The following is a 16,578-nucleotide window of genomic DNA, read 5'->3' on the forward strand; positions in this document are numbered from 1 at the left end:
CGTCCTGACCAACACTAAAACAAGCAACACACATAAGAACTCTGGTCAGGACGTGACACCGGGATTGAACCAGGGTCTGTAGTGATGCCTCTTGCACTAAGATGCAGTGCCTTAGACCGCTGCGGCACTCGGGAGCAAATCATGGCATCAGTGATCTTCAGGTCAAAGCTCTAGAAATAGGCCCGAGTTTCCGACTTGGAATTCCGAGTTGGTTGACCATTCAAAGTGTATTTTCCCAGTCAAAGCTAGTTTTTTTTCTCCAGTTGTCTGGAACTCACTGAAATCCGATTTCCCAGTTCCAAGTTTCCAGATGTTTTGAGCGCAGCAGGTCATGCTGGATTGACAGCATGGCCAATGTTGAATGTTTATCCTTTTAAGCTTGGAAAATAGTCCCTTAAACCCAAACTTGGACCACACACCCTCTCCACAAAATAGCAGGGAAAGCAAAATAGTGATTGCTTTGCAACGCTTGCAGTTAGCCACTGATTCCTTCCAAACCACTCATTGTTGAATTTGCGATTTCCAACTTGCTGTGTAATGTTTATGTCCTGTGGCCAATGAGCACCGATACGTTTTATCTATCATTTCTCTTCATATGACAAGGATTGAAAATGATTTGCCAGTAGAATGTCGATGTGATTTATGATGATGACCGCTTGTCTAGGTTGGTAGCTAAGATTTTGAAAGTACTGTATGATGTTGACATGATCAGTCCAATCAAAGCAAGACCATGTTTGTATGCGGCTTTACTTAACTCAAATTTTCGTATTTTTTTGTGACAAGTATTAATACTAAATAACACGCAAAACAGGCACACACAAAAAACAACAATTAAAACATTTTTTTGCTAAACAGCTGTGACTCAAAACAGCCCCAGCTGCCCTGAATGACAGGTCGCCACTGATCTTGGCACATGTTCGTTGTAAGCAGTGTGTATATAACAGTGTGTATATAATCCTCTGTCGCTATGTCTTGAATTAATTGGTGCTTTTGCAACTACAGATTTTATTTGTGTCCCAGGGGTAGATTTACACACACACACACACACACACAAATAACATTTACATTTTGTCAGCTTTCAAAGCATTTAAGGGACAGATTGGGCGGGAGGGGTGTTCAAACGTTATTTTTTTGCTTTGGTGAGGGTTGTGTGTTTTTTTTATTGGGCACAGGAGAGGGTAGTGCATTTTTCTCCCTGGTTTACATTAGCTAGTTTCTTCTTTTACTATATAATTTCTTCCAACCTAGACACATTTCCTCATCTACTTGCATGCTCCTCCCCTATATCAAGGTGTTTTGGTACTTCCCTTTTGCACTACGCTTTTCTGTGTGGTAACTTTTACTATACTACAGATCAGTATAGTCTACCAGTCTAATGGTCCATCCTGCCCTTTATCCACCATTCATAGTGACAATAGTGCTAGGTGGATCGTTTATCCAGATCTGCAATAGGCTAATTAGCAATCATACCACAAATGAAAGCATTCAAAGCTGCATAAATGTTAGAAAATCCACAAGAACAAAAAGGGATAGCTGATTGCCAGTGGAGAGCCCATTGCACATGAAAGAACAGTTAAGCTCCCCTATTGATCTTGTTAAGGGACAATAAAATGATCCTACCTAGACTAGCCTACAACACCACAATGCAATTAATAATTCGCTATTGTTTTCAAGCCAGTACAAAATTCTACTATAGGCTGCAGTGAAAATGTAATTTGAATAACGGCGCAAAAGCCCTGTTATTTGAATGTTTCATTCAAAAGTTTCTGTCTCTCTGGGGCTAAGCTTCTCTTCCTATATATAGGCTATATATATTTGTTTTAAATATTAATGTCATGCAGTGGACACCTAAGCCTATATGCCTATGCATCCAATGCCCTGATGCAATTAGTGCTCAAATCTCTGACAGCTGAACCTTGAGATGGACAATTAAATATTTTTTTTGCATATGCTACACATCGATTTGTTACAGGCTGTTTTTAAGTAAATGTAGCTCATTTGGTCAATATCCCTCGTTTATTGATGATGCTGGCTGCGCCAGGTCGGATCTGAAGCCAGGTTGGATCTTAAGGCATATGGATGTCGGTAAATTCCTCAAATATCCAATAAATTAAAATCTTCATTCTCTCAAATTTTCCCAAAGAAACTCTGAAATGAGCGTATAGTTTTTTTGGAGATTTTTGAATATTTTCATGAAAATCTGTCATCAATTGGATGGAAACCTAGCTATAGACATCCTAAAGACTGGCAAGTGGATGGAAACCTAGCTATAGACATCCTAAAGACTGGCAAGTGGATGGAAACCTAGCTATAGACATCCTAAAGACTGGCAAGTGGATGGAAACCTAGCTATAGACATCCTAAAGACTGGCAAGTGGATGGAAACCTAGCTATAGACATCCTAAAGACTGGCAAGTGGATGGAAACCTAGCTATAGACATCCTAAAGACTGGCAAGTGGATGGAAACCTAGCTATAGACATCCTAAAGACTGGCAAGTGGATGGAAACCTAGCTATAGACATCCTAAAGACTGGCAAGTGGATGGAAACCTAGCTATAGACATCCTAAAGACTGGCAAGTGCGATAGTCCAGAGTCACTTTGATTTTGATCATGCTTCACCAGCAGCCCCAAACATCTAAAGAATAAGCTACAGACCAGCCAAACAAGCTTGTAAGATTTGTACTCTCCCCTCATATGTATCTGTGAGGGAGCCCGACTGCAATTGATTTGGGCCGAGCTTGATCGCGCTGTGTTAAAAAAAATGACAGCGAGTGCCTCTGTGACTGGTTCACATTCTCTCTCTCTTCTCCATGCTGCAGCGACCAGGGACCATAGCAAAACAACAAATCAAATCAAATTTTATTTGTCACTTGCGCCAAATACAACAGGTATTTCACCTTACAGTAAAATGCTTAATTACAACCCCTTAACCAACAATGCAGTTTTAAGAAAAATACCCCCCCAAAATATATAAATAAAAGTAACAAATAATTGAAGAGCAGCAGTAAAATAACAATAGCAAGGGGGTACAGGGGGTACCGGTACAGAGTCAATGTGCGGGGGCACCGGTTCGTCGAGTTAATATGTACATGTAGGGAGCAGAGAGAACAGTCTATGACTAGGGTGGCTGGAGTCTTTGACATTTTTTAGGGCCTTCCTCTGACACCGCATGGTATAGAGGGCCTGGATGGCAGGAAGTTTGGCCCCAGTGATGTACTGGGCCGTACGCACTACCCTCTGTGGTGCCTTGCGGTCGAAGGCCGAGCAGTTGCCATACCAGGCAGTAATGCAACCCATCAGGATGCTCTCGATGATGCAGCTGTAGAACCTTTTGAGGATCTGAGGACCCATGCCAAATCTTTTCAGTCTCCTGAGGGGGAATAGGTCTTGTTGTGCCCTCTTCACAACTGTCTTGGTGTGCTTGGACTATGATAGTTTGTTGGTGATGTGGACGCCAAGGAACTTGAAGCTCTCAACCTGCTCTACTACAGCCCCGTCGATGAGAATGGGGACGTCCTCGGTCCTCCTTTTCCTGTAGTCCACAATCATCTTCTTTGACTTGATCACATTGAGGGAGAGGTTGTTGTGGCACCACACGATCAGGTCTCTGACCTCCTCCCTATAGACTGTCTCGTCGTTGTTGGTGATCAGGCCTACCAATGTTGTGTCATCGGCAAACTTAATGATGGTGTTGGAGTCGTGCCTGGCCGTGCAGTCATGAGTGAACAGGCATTACAGGAGGGGACTGACCATGCACCCCTGAGGGGCCCCTGTGTTGAGGATCAGCGTGGCGGATGTGTTATTACCTACCCTTACCACCTGGGGGTGTCCCGTCAGGAAGTCCAGGATCCAGTTGCAAAGGGAGGGGTTTAGTCCCAGAGTCCTTAGCTTAGTGATGAGCTTTGAGGGCACTATGGTGTTGAAAGCTGAGCTGTAGTCAATGAATAGCATTCTCACATAGGTGTTCCTTTTGTCCAGGTGTGAAAGGGCAGTGTGGAGTGCAATAGAGATTGCATCATCTGTGGATCTGTTGGGGCGGTATGCAAATTGGAGTCGGTCTAGGGTTTCTGGGATAATGGTGTTGATGTGAGCAATGGCCTGACTTTCAAAGCATGTCATGGCTACAGACGTGAGTGCTACGGGTCGGTAGTCATTTAGGCAGTTTACCTTAGTGTTCTTGGGCACAGGGACTATGGTGGTCTAATTGAAACAAGTTGGTATTACAGACTCGGCCAGGGACATGTTGAAAATGTCAGGAAAGACACTTGCCAGTTGGTCAGAGCATGCTCAGAGTACACGTCCTGGTAATCCATCTGGCCCTGCGGCCTTGTGAGTGTTGACCTGTTTAAAGGTCTTACATTGGCTATGGCGAGCTTGATCACACAGTCGTCCGGAACAGCTGATGCTCTTATGCATGTTTCAGTGTTACTTGCCTCGAAGCAAGCATAGAAGTAATTTAGCTCATCTGGTAGGCTCGTGTCACTGGGCAGCTCTCGGCTGTGCTTCCCTTTGTAGTCTGTAATAGTTTGAAAGCCCTGTCACATCCAACGAGCGTTGGAGCCGGTGTAGTACGATTCAATCTTAGTCCTGCATTGACACTTTGCCTGTTTGATGGTTCATCTGAGGGCATAGTGCAATTTCTTATAAGCATCTGGGTTAGAGTCCCGCTCCTTGAAAGCGGCAGGTGTACCCTTTAGCTCAGTGCGGATGTTCCCTGTAGTCCATGGCTTCTGGTTGGGGTACGTATTTACGGTCACTGTGGGGACAACGTCATCGATGATGATGAAGCTGGTGACTGATGTGGTATGCTCCTCAATGCCATCGGATGAGTCCCGGAACATATGTGTGTGTGCTAGCAAAACAGGCCTGTAGCTTAGCCTCTGTGTCGTCTGACCACTTCCGTATTGAGCGAGTCACTGGTACTTCTTGCTTTAATTTTTGCTGGTAAGCAGCATTTAGGAGGATATAATTATGGTCAGGTTTGCCAAATGGAGGGCGAGGGAGAGCTTTGACGCTTCTCTGTGTGTGGAGTAAAGGTGGTCTAGAGTTTTTTTCTCTCTTGTTGCATATATCACATGCTGGTAGAAGTGAGGTAAAACAGATTTACGTTTCCCTGCATTAAAGTCCCCAGGACACTAAGAGCACCGCCTCTGGATGAGCATTTTCTTGTTTGCTTATGGCTTTATAGAGCTCGTTGAGTGCGGTCTTAGTGCCATCGGTTTGTGGTGGTAAATAGACAGCTACATAAAATATAGATGAAAACTCTCTTGGTAAACGGTGTGGTCTACAGCTTATCATGAGATACTCTACCTCAGGCGAGCAAAACCTTGAGACTTCCTTATTATTTGATTTCGTGCACCAGCTGTTATTGACAAACAGAAACAGACCGCCACCCATTGTCTTACCGGAGACAGCGTTTCTGTCTTGCCGATGCTTGGAAAAACCAGCCAACTGTATATTGTCCATGTCGTCGTTCAGCCACTACTCGGTGAAACATAAGATATTACAGTTTTTAATGTCTCGTTGGTAGGATAGGCTTGAATGGAGCTCATCCAGTTTATTCTCCAATGAATGCACATTGGCCAATAGGAAAGATGGTAGAGGAGGGTTCCTCACTTGCCAACGAATTCTCCCAAGGCACCCCGACCTGGTCAGGTATCTGGAGTAAATCCTTCGCGTCGAGGTGAGTAATCACTGTTATGATATCCAGAAGCTCTTTTCAGTCATAAGAGACGATTGGCAGAAACATTATGTACAAAATAAATTACAAACAACGCAAAAAAAACATAAAATAGCACAATTGGTTAGAAGTCCGTAAAACGGCAGCCATCTCCTCTGGCGCCATTCTTTACTCATGATAAGTAAAGAATCATGATGATCTGGATGAGAAAAATCGAGGCAAAGGTAAGAATCTCTGGATTAACTATTTAAATGTTAGCTAAATGCATTAATGAATAAATTGGCAACATTTCTTTAAATTGACAATTCTGTGAACTGTCTTGGGCAAGTTTTAAATTGACACAATACCTGTTAGTAAAGGTGTCAGCTAGAGATGATGTGCAGAAGGATTTGTAGTCTGCTTTGATGCTAATTAGCATTTTCCAATCTGAGAGTAAGTAGAGCCGAATATATTGATAAAAGTCACCTTGTCCGAAATAAATGTACATGGTTATCAAAACGTTAGCTTTTTCCCACAGGGTTAGCTTACACAAAATAGACCTTATTTTAAGTGTTTCTAAAATCCCCCGTCGGAAAAACGATTGGAACCATTTCTTTGTCTGACCGCTAGGTTTGGGTGTGGGTGTTATGACACCTTCACTGTGGGTGTAACGGCGTTCCTCTCTCTCTTCATACGAAGAGGAGGAGTATTGAGGGAACCAAGGCGCAGCGGGTTGTGAACACATAATATTTATTAAAGACAAGACGAAAACACGAACTTCACTATAAACTAACAAAACAACAAACGGAGTAGACAGACCTGAACGACGAACTTACATTAAACACGAGAACGCACGAACAGGGAAAATAGCCTACACATAAAATGACGATGTACAACACAAACCGAACAGTCCCGTATGGTGCGACAAACACTGACACAGGAGACAACCACCCACAACGAACACTGTGAAACAACCTACCTAAATATGACTCTCAATTAGAGGAACGCCAAACACCTGCCTCTAATTGAGAGCCATACCAGGCAACCCTTAAACCAACATAGAAACAGACAACATAGAATGCCCACCCAAACTCACGTCCTGACCAACTAACACATACAACAAACTAACAGAAATAGGTCAGGAACGTGACAGTGGGGCTCTATTGTCCTCTATTTGAAAGAATATATCTCATTATGTTGTGGTTGGGATTTATAAAATGATAGCTGATCATATTAACCAAGTAAACCTCATTTAAGTTAAATCATTATATATTTGCAAATTGTCATAACCAACACTGTCATTACCACCACAAAATGTGTCAGAAATGATGGTTTCAAGGTTATTACTATCAGAAAATAGCAACTTTTTGTTTAACTTCTGTATAAAATGGGTATACCCCTGCTCAATACAGCTTATCAAATGATATTTTACTGTCTTTATAGCAATCAATGATATTGTAGATATCCATTTCCACCCACTTATTTTTTAACAACTAATGCAATGTACCATTACTCTGTTGTTTATTAATGTGGTAGTACCAAACCCCATAGACAGATAAACCCAATAACTCCAAAACCCGTTGTGTTTGTCGTTCAGTTTTAAACTAAAATTAAATGTTTATGATGTGATGATAATGTCATCTGCAGTGTCATCTGTGTTTTGTGAAAAATCCATGTATTGTCGAATAAAATGGTCACAGCCAACACCAGTTTATGGTTCCTTACAAAATATCTCTGTTGATAAAAGTTTATTTCATGAAACATATTTGTTTAAAATAAGAAATGCCAAAAGTGTCCATGGTTGCAAAATCACTCTAAAACTGTTTGAACATCTACTTTGTATTATTTGAAGATGCAGACCTACGCACATTCTGAGCCGAGTAATGTCAGTGCATGGAGGGAAAGAGGACAATGAAGTTGGCCATCAAAGTAACAGTTGTCCAAACAAAAATTAATCTAAGTCTCCAGCATTTGACACAATAATGTGGCTCACAGGGGGAAAGATGTGGTCTCCTAGTGTCTCCTTATTGGAACCACATGGGGACGGTCTAGTCAACCTTTTCTCTCATTCGAGAGAAACTGGCATTAAAAGCCGGTTTCCCATCTACCGCCTAGCGGTAGAAATGAAATGAAATTTAGTTCATTTGCAAACTGTGACCCACTCATCTGTTCTCCTTCACATCGGCTCGCGCACCATGGCATGTACTTTTCCCGCTCCTATGGCACTCAATGGCCATTGCCTGGTGTGTTTAATTAATCCGTGACACCTATGGAATATGAGAGTCCATAGCAACCCAGGGAGCTGCTCAAACCCGAAAACCGAGCTGCCGACCCCTAAAGGTGAGGAAAACTTTGACATCAAATTTGGAAAACCTCAGCAGCATTGAGGGTTTATGTAGCTATTCAGACACTGAAAATGAATTGGTTATATCGTAAATAATATGACCCAATTGAAGAGATGGCAGTAGTAGTACTAGTACAGCCTGAGGATATTCTCATGGGCAATATCGTTGTGCATAACACAATTACGCACGAGACTTTCAGCAAATGTACTCATATACCCGACTATGATTGAAGTAGGCATTATCAGACTTTGGTTGTTAACGTACACAAAAACCCCATACAAACCCTGAATTGTATAGACTGTTTATTATATTTATTAACTACTTAATGCATGTTATAATCGAGATAATTATCTAGCATTTATTATTATGTGTCCGTGATTAGGCATAGGCTACTTTCAGTTTATTATTTGTGATCGGGTAGCTAATTTGATTGTGAACAGAGCGGTAACATTTTTCACTTGCGCTTTTTGTGCATAGCATTGTCAATTAAAGTGCACTCTTTTTCTTAACCCAGTTTTCATACAAACTGACATTGAACAGTTTAGCCTAGTGTCCATAACTTAACATTGCATTTAATTGCTTGATGGCAATTAAATGGCAAATCCAAGTGTTTTATTTTTTAGGGGGTAGATCAGCTTTAATATTGAAGATAGATTGTGGCTTCTATCAATGTAATTGTCTGCATCATTTCCAATTCCCCATATATATTTTTGTATATATACACTGCTCAAAAAAATAAAGGGAACACTTAAACAACACAATGTAACTCCAAGTCAATCACACTTCTATGAAATCAAACTGTCCACTTAGGAAGCAACACTGATTGACAATACATTTCACATGCTGTTGTGCAAATGGAATAGACAAAAGGTGGAAATTATAGGCAATTAGCAAGACACCCCCAAAAAAGGAGTGATTCTGCAGGTGGTGACCACAGACCACTTCTTAGTTCCTATGCTTCCTGGCTGATGTTTTGGTCACTTTTGAATGCTGGCGGTGCTCTCACTCTAGTGGTAGCATGAGACGGAGTCTACAACCCACACAAGTGGCTCAGGTAGTGCAGTTCATCCAGGATGGCACATCAATGCGAGCTGTGGCAAAAAGGTTTGCTGTGTCTGTCAGCGTAGTGTCCAGAGCATGGAGGCGCTACCAGGAGACAGGCCAGTACATCAGGAGACGTGGAGGAGGCCGTAGGAGGGCAACAACCCAGCAGCAGTACCGCTACCTCCGCCTTTGTGCAAGGAGGTGCACTGCCAGAGCCCTGCAAAATGACCTCCAGCAGGCCACAAATGTGCATGTGTCAGCATATGGTCTCACAAGGGGTCTGAGGATCTCATCTCGGTACCTAATGGCAGTCAGGCTACCTCTGGCGAGCACATGGAGGGCTGTGCGGCCCCACAAAGAAATGCCACCCCACACCATGACTGACCCACCGCCAAACCGGTCATGCTGGAGGATGTTGCAGGCAGCAGAACATTCTCCACGGCGTCTCCAGACTCTGTCACGTCTGTCACATGTGCTCATGTGCTCAGTGTGAACCTGCTTTCATCTGTGAAGAGCACAGGGCGCCAGTGGCGAATTTGCCAATCTTGGTGTTCTCTGGCAAATGCCAAACGTCCTGCACGGTGCTGGGCTGTAAGCACAACCCCCACCTGTGGACGTCGGGCCCTCATACCACCCTCATGGAGTCTGTTTCTGACCGTTTGAGCAGACACATGCACATTTGTGGCCTGCTGGAGGTCATTTTGCAGGGCTCTGGTAGTGCTCCTCCTTGCACAAAGGCGGAGGTAGCGGTCCTGCTGCTGGGTTGTTGCCCTCCTACGGCCTCCTCCACGTCTCCTGATGTACTGGCCTGTCTCCTGGTAGCGCCTCCATGCTCTGGACACTAAGCTGACAGACACAGCAAACCTTCTTGCCACAGCTCGCATTGATGTGCCATCCTGGATGAACTGCACTACCTGAGCCACTTGTGTGGGTTGTAGACTCCGTCTCATGCTACCACTAGAGTGAGAGCACCGCCAGCATTCAAAAGTGACCAAAACATCAGCCAGGAAGCATAGGAACTGAGAAGTGGTCTGTGGTCACCACCTGCAGAATCACTCCTTTTTTGGGGGTGTCTTGCTAATTGCCTATAATTTCCACCTTTTGTCTATTCCATTTGCGCAACAGCATGTGAAATTTATTGTCAATCAGTGTTGCTTCCTAATTGGACAGTTTGATTTCACAGAAGTGTGATTGACTTGGAGTTACATTGTGTTGTTTAAGTGTTCCCTTTATTTTTTTGAGCAGTGTATATATATATATATATATATATATATACTGTATAGATGTTTAAATATATTTTAATGTTTTATTTTCCCCTAACCCTACCACCCCTCCCCTAATTGGACTAAACTAATGTACATACTATATACATTTTACAGACACAGTATATTTTACATGAAATATCTTGTTATTTTTAGTACTACCCTTCAGTTCCACTCAACCCCTCCAATCTATCTCTGAACACCATCCAGTTTTGATTTCTATTTGCCATATATTTTTCAACTGTGCATTTTACGGACACAGTATATTTTACATGAATTATCTTGTTATTTTTAGTACTACCCTTCAGTTCCACTCAACCCCTCCAATCTATCTCTGAACACCATCCAGTTTTGATTTCTATTTGCCATATATTTTTCAACTGTGCTGTGATGTTTCACACAAGTTCTGAACCTTTCAATTCTCATAGTTTCTACAGATTGTACATGAAATATAACATGTTTTGCTAAGAGTATTATTATAATATTGATCGATTGACTATTACTTTTTAAATCACCCAGCAGTGCTATTTGCAGAGTTTGCTCCAGGTGTAAATCCAAGTGTTTGTTGTTTGGTAGGCTATATTAAAATAATAGTAGGCTTAGAACAAAAAGCACTTTTTAGTATAAATAATGTGTGGAAATTAATATGCCATGATCATCAGATATTAAAATGAGGCTCAAGGTCTGCAGGCTCATTTCATCAACACGTTAAATGTAATTATTTCTTCGATCCTTGTTACTTTATCACCCTTTAGTAAACAGTAGCCTATCACTTACTGGGTTGGTATATATAACACCTTGCTGGGTTTTATAGTGTTACACCTTGTGGATTTCATTAGAGCAGAGATCAGGCTGGCTGGTCCGCAGCTAAACCAACACCCCGAATCTAAATGGAGGTAAAAAGAGACTAGAAAGTACTGAACCGTTAATGGCAAACATTCACATCCATTTCACAGCACAGAGTAAACACACTTTCTCTCTCTCTTCCTTTTGCTTTCTCTCTCTCTCGCTCTCTCTTGATCTCTCTCTCACACACACACACACACACACACACACACACACACACACACACACACACACACACACACACACACACACACACACACACACACACACACACACACACACACACACACACACACACACACACACACACACACACACACAGAGGTTAGCTGCTACCAGGTCTGCAGTGTTTAGGAGAGCTCCAGTGATGATGTAACGTTAACCCCAAGGAGGCATGCTTATGCTGTGACCAATCTTGTTTCATTTCATGCATATCCAAAGCATCATGTATAGCCTTGCTGAAATACTCTCAAGAGGATGTTTGCATGTATAGGTATAGTATAATTAGGAACTTTTCTCTTTTAAGGCACCAGCAGACATGATTGGGAAGATAGTATCTAGGCTATAGATATAGCGCTGTGCCTTCCAGGTGGCTGCACACAATATTATGAGTCTTTGTCTCTACTAGTGCTCCAGTGTACCATGCCCATAAGATTCTGCTACTACTTTCCCTTAGTATCTTTCTGTTTCAGGGTGTTTCCACTTCCAAGCTCCACTTCTGTTCCATGTTAAAAGTATCCGCATCCTGATAAGTAGTATACTGTAGGATGTTGTGTCTATTAGAGGCTATTAGCAGAAGTGTGATCCAACAACGTATCATACTCTCAATAGCTTCAGTTACAGTGCCTAGCCCAAGCATCTAGTTATCATTGATCTTGACAGTGGTGCCATGTGGTGCCATGAGAGAATGGAGATTTAGTCAGTTTCCACCGAATAGAGGGAAAACCACATCCACAGCTGCCTGATGGTAGCGAATAGCTGTTTTATTCCATGGTGCCTGGTGTGTCTGTATTCATTCTCCGTTAACCCCCCCCATCACAGGCGTCACAACGACTCCTCTGAGTGGCCCTGCATAGTCACTTACTCCTTCACAAATCATTACAGTCATCTAAATAGCTCAATTCATAAAACATGTTTCTTTGCACGGAATGAGAGTTTGGGTTTGCATCCTGTCCCTGTCGTTGGTTTGAATAGCGTGTTAAATTGTCTCCCTAAGCACATGGAAAAGTCTTCTTAATGGTGTTATTTATGGAGAAAATGAGAGGCTTTGAAATGCTTGTCATGTGAATTAGAATAGATGATACGATTGGATTACTGTGGAGAAGCCCAATTTGTCAGCCATTAGAGTAAATGTCAGAGAACATACATAGAACATACGGTACGTAGAACACACTGTCCAAACTACTGGTACAGATGTAGGATCTTTATTTGATCACCCTGTTGCAGGAGAACTTTCCTGCAATACAGGAAATGTTTTAATTGTAGTGTATTAGAGATTTAAAAAAGCTTCTGAAGTTTGTAATTTCCACTTAAAAATGTCAGACTTGATTTTCCCTTACGAAAAATGTGTCAACCCCTACAAAAATGTCCATACATTTTAATCAAGTTTGTGGTCATACGCACAACCGTAAAAACATAGGAGCTGGGCTAAATAAGAGTACTAGCATATAAAAAGAAGGCCCGCCGCATACTGTTAAAGCTCTCAATTCACTGCTTTATTGACAACGTTTCAATCGATTGAAACGTTGTCAATAAAGCAGTGAATTGGGAGCTTTAACATTAATTATAATCCACATAACAATTTACACATCCTGTTGCTGCATGATGATTTTCCTGCTGTACCTACCTGGCTCAAATTAAGATCCTACATATGTACAGTTACTGTCAACCTACTGTTACAGTTACAGTACTTACTCTTACTGTAATAAACTACTGTGGCTGAGATTATAGCATGGTTAGATGATATATTCCGTACTTTAAAATGAACTAAACTAAACAAATTGTGGCATGTTGTCAGTGGAGGTGTATAGAATATTAACCTGTTTGCCTGTTCAACAGCCACACAGTAAAGACAGCCAGTGTGGGAAGGTGTCAGATCTGATTATGCGAGCGACAGTTGTCATAACTTTTTTCTTATTCCTCCACTAATGTTATGTAATGTATTGTAATTCAATTCATCTGTTTTGGTCTTTCTCAATAACTCCGGATTGTGATGGTGGCAGGGGTTTAACATATCAGGGATCTCTGATTTACTTATTTTTATTCTCTCACTTTGTAACAAATGAATGTGGGACAGAAGTTTGACAAGGAGCCCATGTATATTGGTTCTTAAACAAACTTTACAAGTATGCTATTTCTCAAATTCCCTTCAATTTCCCTTCCCGCAAGTCTGTTTGGGTTAAACTCGGCTCCTTGCCTGAATGTGTTGGGACAGAAGTATGCCTGAACACACTGGAAAGTGAAATGCCCAGATTTTACATCCTGGGACTATGGATGAAAATGAATGAAGGCGACAAGTGTTATTTTCCTAGATTTTAGTAGTAAATAATAGGATTTTATTTATTCAGTTCTGTTTAACTATATGATGCAAAGACATGCAGTTCTAAGATTTTCAATAAAATGTCTATCAGTGTATTCTGAAATCCATAGGTTGTGAATATGATAGCAGGACCATCACTAATTGAGCAATGAGAGCACTACAGGGGTATCATATTTGTGGCCAGATTTGACCCTCCTCCTCCCCACATGTAAATCCACAGCATGACAGACCTCTTAAAGCACGATGTGTGAAGTTATGTGTGAAGTTGTTTTGGAGTATTTACTTGTAAATTATTTATATGGAGGCACTGGTAAATGGTTTGGGATTCATTCAAGGCTTTTACAGTACATTTAATTTGCATTCATGGCATGATCATCTGCATGATCAATTCAATTCAGACTTTTTAGGACGTACTAAAGCTATCTTGAGTCTTGTAATTGATAATGACAATGCTCATATTCCTTTGTCTTGGGAATTTGAAACACATGGTAGAAATTTGTTTTCTTTTTCTTTTCAATTGGATTAGTAATTTCTATTAGAATGGCCAGGGGACAGTTTACAGATTCAGGGGAGAGAAAACGAGCACCACTTATTCTGTCCCCAGATTCTTGTCACTTTGGCTCATTCTATGGAGTCTAGAGGTCAACCGATTATGATTTTTCAACGCCGATACCGGTACCGATTATTGGAAAACCAAAAAAAGCCGATACCGATTAATCGGCCGATATATATATATACAGTGTATATATATATATTTGTAATAATGACAATTACAACAATACTGAATGAACAATGAACACTTATTTTAACTTAATATAATACATAAATAAAATCTATTTAGTCTCAAATAAATAATGAAACATGCTCAATTTGGTTTAAATAATGCAAAAACACAGTGTTGAAGAAGAAAGTAAAAGTGCAATATGTGCCATGTAAAAAATCTAACGTTTAAGTTCTTTGCTCAGAACATATGAAAGCTGGTGGTTCAATATTCCCAGTTCTTCAATATTCCCAGGTAAGAAGTTTTAGGTTGTAGTTATTATAGGAATTATGACCTGTCGACTATTTCTCTCTATACCATTTGTATTTCGTATACCTTTGACTATTGGATGTTCTAATAGGCACTTTAGTATTGCCAGCCTAATCTCAGGAGTTGATAGGCTTGAAGTCATAAACAGCGCTGTGTATTAAGCATTGCTAAGAGCTGCTGGCAAACGCAGTAAAGTTTGAATGAATGCTTACAAGCCTGCTGCTGCCTACCACCGCTCAGTCAGATTGCGCTATCAAATATCAAATCATAGACTTAATTATAATATAATAAACACAGAAATATGAGCCTTTGGTCATTAATATGGTCAAATCTGGAAACCATAATTTCAAAAACAAAACGTTTAGTCTTTCAGTGAAATACGGAACCGTTCCGTATTTTATCAAACGGGTGGCAACCCTAAGTCTAAATATTGCTGTTACATTGCACAACCTTCAATGTTATGTCATAATTAGGTAAAAATCTGGCAAATTAGTTCGCAACGAGCCAGGTGGCCCAAACTGTTGCATATACCCTGACTCTGCCTGCAATAAACGCAAGAGAAGTGACAAAATGTCCCTAGTTAATATTGCCTGTTAACATGAATTTCTTTAAACTAAATATGCAGGGTTAAAAATATATACTTCTGTGTATTGATTTTAAGAAAGGCATTGATGTTTATGGTTATGTACATTCGTGCAACGATTGTGCTTTTTTCGCGAATGCACTTTTGTTAAAACATCACCTGTTTGGTGATGGCTGTGATTCGATGATAAATTAACAGGCACCGCATTGATTATATGCAACGCAGGACAAGCTAGTTAACCTAGTAATATCATCAACCATGTGTAGTTAACTAGTGATTATGTGAAGATTGATTGTTTTTATAAGGTAAGTTTAATGCTAGCTAGCAACTTACCTTGGCTCCTTGCTGCACTCGCATAACAGGTGGTCAGCCTGCTACTCAGTTTCCTTGTGGATTGCAATGTAATCGGCCATAATCGGCATCCAAAAATGCAGATTACCGATTGTTATGAAAACTTGAAATCGGCCCTAATTAATCGGCCATGCCGATTAATCGGTCGACCTCTAATGGAGTCGGTTACACAAACTTTCCAGGGAACTGTAATCACATGGTCATTATCAATTTACTAGTAATCCTTTTGGTTTGTGGTCATGAAAAGATAGTGCACTGGGTTTGCAGTTATTTCACAGGATTGCAGTGCATTCTGCTTGACATTCCTATGTCTAAACTATTGCAGTGCATTGCTGAGGACTTTTGACTCTCCAACAAGCTATTCATGGGAAATTAACTATTCTTCTCTGAGGTATTTGAACACAAAATAGAAGCCATACATGAAAGATATTCCCAGAGAGTGTTTTGAGGACCCCGAGTAAGCATTGTGAAAAAGCTGTGATGGCATCGCCATGAATGTTTGTGTTCCTGGACACCTCTTTGTAAGAGGTGTCCTTTATGTTCTAGTGTAGGGCCAAGGATAAATGAATCTCAAACTGTGATTTGTGAGGACAGTGTCAAACGATTATACATTTCTTTACCACTTGCCTTGCAAACCAGAGTTGTATTTCATGGAATACAATAGAATGACAGTCATTCCACTTTGATTACATGCTTATAAATGTAACTTGTGAGCATATAATTGCTCTGGAATAGTCCGTCATTCCATCAGAAGCTGTTCATGGAGTACTGAAGCCTACCAGATTATGGAGAAATGTTGTACAATATGGGAGGTGTGCTTTTCTTTTGAAGAGCAGTGCTTAGGATGTGATCTATATTAGAATGAGGAGTCTTCTAGAATGGCGAACACTGTAGTCCTCTCATGTATTTTCCCACTT

This window comes from Salvelinus alpinus, chromosome 18 (assembly GCF_045679555.1).
Source record: "Salvelinus alpinus chromosome 18, SLU_Salpinus.1, whole genome shotgun sequence".
Classification (NCBI taxonomy): domain Eukaryota; kingdom Metazoa; phylum Chordata; class Actinopteri; order Salmoniformes; family Salmonidae; genus Salvelinus; species Salvelinus alpinus.